The sequence below is a fragment of the Hyperolius riggenbachi genome, chromosome 5, assembly GCF_040937935.1.
Source record: "Hyperolius riggenbachi isolate aHypRig1 chromosome 5, aHypRig1.pri, whole genome shotgun sequence".
In the NCBI taxonomy this organism is placed as follows: Eukaryota; Metazoa; Chordata; class Amphibia; order Anura; family Hyperoliidae; genus Hyperolius; species Hyperolius riggenbachi.
In genome coordinates, this window is record NC_090650.1 from 441,361,198 (window position 1) to 441,367,261 (window position 6,064).

Genomic DNA, 6,064 nt, shown 5'->3' on the forward strand with positions numbered 1-6,064 from the left:
GCTTTTGAAATCCTACAATTCCCTGGAAGACGAGACCCTCCCTCCGGGAGGAGGGAGGAAAGAGAGGACTAAAGGAACAGTCAATAGGGTCTATGGGCTACCATATAGCATAAACAAGTTTCCATTTTTCCATTATTCCATTATTTTAATTTTTCCGCCGGAATTCTGCGGAATTTTCATACCGACGGAATTTAGCTCTGGCGGAATCCACGAATTCCGGCGAAACGGAATTTGTTCGTTCCGATCATCCCTACTGCACAGGAGCAGCTCTGTCCCCCCCCCCCCCCCATTGGAGGTACAGTACAAGCACTTGTCCTAGAAATATCCCAGCATGCCCTGGTACATTCTCTGTTGCACAGGACCAGCTCTGCCCTCCCATTGCAGGTACAGTACAAGCACTTGTCCTAGAAATATCCCAGCATGCCCTGGTACACTCTCTGCTGCACAGGACCAGCTCTGTCCCCCCCAGTGGAGGTACAGTACAAGCACTTGTCCTAGAAATATCCCAGCATGCCCTGGTACATTCTCTGCTGCGCAGGGCCAGCTCTGTCCTCTCATTGGAGGTACAGTACAAGCACTTGCACATTTGGTAAACTACAAGGTTTGTACAAGTATACCTTTATGCTGGGAATACACGGGTCGACCCAACGGCTCGTTTAGCTGCCGGATCGACTCCCACCGCGTCCCTGCGCGTCCCCGCCGCCGTCCATATCTATTCCCGCTGGTCTCCGCGGGCGCTCCTTATCTTCCGCTCGATTCCCCGGTATTGTCCGCCCGCGGGAATCGAGCGGGGAATCTATCCGGCGGGTCATCGGACCTGTCGGATATTATTAATCGAGCCATCAGCGGCTCGATTGATAAGCCTGCCTCGACCCCGTGTATGCCCAGCAATAGGGCTGCATAGCCAGGCTGGACAAATTGCTGGTACAGTATACAGGGCTCCTCGAAAATTGCCGCCATCACTGAATAGAGGCAGCCACTCACTTGCTGTGAGTGGCTTAGATACCCTCATGGGAAGGACTTGCAGCATGCGTCCTATAAAACTTTCTACTCAACTCTTCGGCCAACCAAGAAGCCTCTCCTCAAAATGCAGCCAATCATAATAAGCCACTCGCATCTTTAATGCGAGTGGCTCTGATACCTCTGTGGGTGGGACTTAGCACTCTTTTCTCCACTCTCCTTAGTTTTGCAGCAAGTAGGCCCGCTCTGATCTGCACTACAAGTAAAAGTAGCCTGTACTGCGCTCCACACACTACAAGGAGCGTAATCGCTAACAATCTCGCAGGAGGACTGTGACGATACTTTTATCAGTGATTGCGAGGTGAAATTGGTAACACTGCATCCTCTTTTGTTTACATTCACATTATTCCTCATTTTCCCCAGGCTGCTTATGTGTACAGTACTGTATATCCAGCGCCGAGGCCATTCTTTGTATCTAACACTAGCTGGTTGCCCGAGAATATATTTGGCTGGTGTCGGCTCCACCCACTTTTTCTAACCCTAACAATTAATCAATGACTAAGTTTGTGAGCTTTGTGGTCTTTGGCATCAATAATTTGTATAGAAATGAAAAAATCTGATGGGTTGTTTGTGGCTCCACCCCCTTTTCTGAATTTGAACCCCAGTCACCCAATGACCAACTGTATCAGGTTTGAGGCCTGTGCCATTAACAGTGCAAGAAAGGTAGCAATTAAATATTCCACTTGAAAAGCAATAGGTGAAGCTTTATACACTATTGTAGGCTCCACCCACTTTTCTGAGTATTAATCCCATTCACTGAGTGAGCAACAGTGCAAAGTTTAAGGGCTCATTTCCACTATAGCGAATTCGCATGCGGTTTTCGCATGAAAATTCGCATAGCAATACAAGTGAATGGGACTGTTTCCACTTGTCAGGATTCCTTTGCGTTTTTCTGTGCAGAAAAATTCGCATGGCAGAGCCATCAGAATTCGCATACCGCTATGCGAATCGCATACAATGTATTTAATAGGAAATTCGCATGAGTTTTGGGCATGCGAATTTTCATGCGAATTTTCATGCGAATTCGCATAGAAACAATGGAAAAGCACACCAGCACTGCCATGGTTAAATTCGCATACATCGTCATCCATGCGAATTCGCATGCGAATTCGCACGAAAATTCATATAGACCCGCATGCGAAATTCGCATCCGCATGCGAATTTTTACCGCGGCGATTCGCACCGCACAAGTGGAAATGCAGCCTAAGAACCCTGCCATTAACAGTGTAAGAATGGCTGCAGTTTACATTTTCCCAGTGAAATTTGTATTTGTCTCCACCCACTGATGACCCGGCATTGCCCAGGTATGTATTTGACAGGTGTTGGATCCGCCCACTTCTAACCCTAACGCACAAACACTCAATGACCAAGTTTGTGAGCTTTGGGGTCTTTAGCATCAATAATTTGTATATTCCCATAGAAATTAAACAAATCAGATTGGCTGCTTGTGGCTCTGCTCCTCTCCAGCATTTGAACCTCAGTCACCCAATGACCAACTGTAGCAGGTTTGAGGCATCTGCTATTACCAGTGTAAAAATGGCAGCAATTTAAATATTCCCCTTGAAAATTGACAGGTGAATTTTGATTGGCTATTATATGCTCCACCCACTTCCCTGAATATTAATCTCAGTCACCCAGTGACCATCTGGGCAAAGCTTGGGAACCCTGCCATTAACAGTGTAAGAATGGCTGCAGTCTACATTTTCCCAGTGAAATTTGGTTTTGGCTCTGCCTTCTTTTTGTCACCTGGACATACAGTCACTCAATGACCAAGTTTATGTGGCTTTGGGGTCCTTGGCATCAATAATTTGTATTTTCCAAGAAATGAAACTGTTTGTGGCTCTGTCCCCTTTTCTGAATTTGAACCCCAATGACTAACTGTACCAGGTTTGAGGCTTGTGCCATTAACAGTGCAAGAATGGCAGACATTTTAATATTCCCCTTAAAAATCAACAGGTGATTTTGATTGGCTTTTTTAGGCTTCATCCACTTTTATGAATATTAATCCCAGTCACCCAGTAACCAATTGTGCAAAGTTTGAGAACCCTGCCATTAACAGTGAAGAAGGGCTGCAGTTTACAATTTCCCAGAAAATCTGTTTTTGACTCCACCTACTTTTTGTAACCTTGACACACAGTCGACCAAGTTTGTGAGCTTTTGGGTTCCAGGCATCAAAATTGTGTGAATGGAAGCAGTTTATCCAAAAAAAGCAAATCTGATTGGATTTTTGTGGCTCCACCCCTTTAGTGAATTTGAACCACAGTCACTTGATGATTGACTGTAGCAGGTTTGAGGCCTCTGCCATTAACAGTGTAAGAATGACAGCAGTTTCAATATTCCCCTTGAAAATCAATAGGTGAATTTTGATTGGCTCTTGTAGGCTCCACTTACTTTTCCGTATATTAATCCTAGTCCCCCAGTGACCAACTGTGTCAAGTTTGAGATCCCTGCCATTAACAGTGTAAGAATAGCTGCAATTTATATTTTCCCATGTAAAAAGTTGTTTTTGGCTCTGCCCACTAACCTTGACATACAGTCACTCACTGACCAAGTTTATGAGCTTTGTGGTCTTTGGCATCAATAAGTTGCATGTTACCATTGAAATTAAACAAATCTGATTGGCTGTTTTTGGCCCACTCCCTTTTCAGAATTTAAACCCCAGTCTCCCAGTGACTGACTGTACCAGATTTGAGGCCTCTGCCATTAAGAGTGTATGAATAGCAGCAATGTAATTATTCCCCTTGAAAATCAAAAGGTTAATTTTGATTGGCTGTTGTAGGCTACACCCACTTTCCTGAATATTAGTCCCAGTCACCCAGTGGCAAACTGTGTCAAGTTTGAGAACCCTGCCAATAACAGAATGGCTGAAATCAATTTAAAAAATCTGATTGGCTGTTTGTGGCTCCACCCACTTTAGTGAATTTGGACCCCAGTCACCCAATAACTGACTGTATCAGGTTTGAGACCTCTGCCATTAAGGATACCACAGCTGAATAAACAGATAACTCCAGTGTGTGGGGGGTCAAAGGTACATACTGTGACCTCCTCCTGCCCCCTCCGTCTGCCGATGTTCGTGCACTATTCATGCCGGTGTCCCGGCGACTTGCTTGACCCTTGACCTGAACATATTTCTTCCCTCTTCACTTCTGGCCAGAGCATAGCTTTCGGCTCAGAAGCACGCTGTCCTCTCCATCTAATCTGGGCTGCGTGTGCGCTCCATTACACCAAGCGTCACATGATTAGCATGTGACGCTTGGTGTATTGGAACACACGCAGCCCAGATTAGACGGAGTAAAATGTAATGTAAATGTTCCCCCTTGAAAATCAATAGGTACATTTTGATTGGCTGTTTTTAGGCTCCACCCACATTTCTGAATATTAATCCCAGTCACCCAGTGGCCAATTGTGTCAAGTTTGGGAACCCTGCCATGTAAAAAATTAAGTTGTTGGCGCCGCACAATTTTTCGAACCTTGACATACAGTTACTTTATCAAGTTTATCAGCTTTGGGGTCCTTGTTATCAATACTTTGTATATTCCCATTGAAAAATAAACAAATCTGTTTGGCTGTTTGTGGCTCCGCCCCCTTTCTGAATTTGAACCCTAATCACCCAGTGCCCGACTGTACCAGGTTTGAAGCATCTGCTATTAACAGTATAAGAATGGTAGCAGCTTAAATATTCCCTTTGAAAATCGAAAGGTGAATTTCTATTGGCTGTTGTAGGCTCCACCTACCTTCCAAATTCTTAATCTCATTCACCCAGTGACCAACTGTGCAAAGTTTGAGAACCCTGCCATTAACGGTGTAAGAATGCCTACAGTTTATATTTTCCTAGTCAAATTTGTTTTTGGCTCCACCCACTTTTTGTAACCTGGACACACAGTCACTCAATGACCAAGTTTGTGAGCTTTCAGGTTCCTGGCATCAAAAATGTGTGAATGGAAGCAGTTTATCCACCAAGGAAATCTGATTGGCTGTTTGTGGCCCCGCCCCTTTAGTGAATTTGGACCCCAGTTACTCAAAGACACACTGTAGGAAGTTTGAAGCCTCTGCCATTAACAGTGTAAGAATGACAGCAGTTTAAATATTCCCCTTGAAAATCAATAGGTGAATTTTGATTGGCTTTTTTAGGCTCCACCCACTTTCTTGAATCTTAATCGCATTCACCCAGTGACCAACTGTGACAAGTTTGAGAACCCTGCGATTAACAGTGTAAGTATGGCTGCAGTTTACAACAACAACAACAACAACAAATAACATTTGTAAAGCGCTTTTCTCCCGTGGGACTCAAAGCGCATAAGCATGGCTCCGACCATCGTGGTACAGAGGAAGAATTTTATAAATCTGGAAATGCCAGGCTAAACAGGTGGCTTTTCAGTCTGGATTTGAATAGCTCCAGGGATGGTGCTGTCTTTACTGGGTGTGGTAGGGAGTTCCAAAGAGTAGGGGCAGCATGACAGAAGGCTCTGTCTCCAGATTTTTTGAGGTGCACTCTGGGAGTGACCAAGTTTATAGAACTTGCTGATCTGAGGTTGTGAGAGGTGTGGTGCAGCTTCAGCAAGTCCTTCATGTATCCAGGGCCCAGATTGTGCAGGGATTTGAATGTCAGTAGTCCAATCTTGAAGAGTATTCTCCATTCTACTGGTAGCCAGTGCAGTGAGCGAAGGATCGGTGTAATGTGACAGTGGCGAGGCTGGTTTGTTAGCAATCTGGCAGCAGCATTCTGCACTAATTGCAGGCGACGCAGGTCCTTTTTGGGGAGGCCAGCATAAAGGGCATTGCAGTAGTCCAGCCGTGATGTGATGAAGGCGTGGACTAGGGTTTGAAGATCCTCTGGGGGAATCAGATGTTTAATCTTTGCAATGTTCTTCAGATGAAAGAAGGAAGATTTAACTACAGATGAAATTTGGTTTCTGAAACTCAATTCCCCATCGATTAGTACGCCAAGGCTGCGCACAAGGTTGGAGCTGTTTATGTCTGAATTCCCAATCCTGATTGGTGTTGCTTTAGGATAGAGCTGTTTTGATGGCGAGCACTGGCTTTG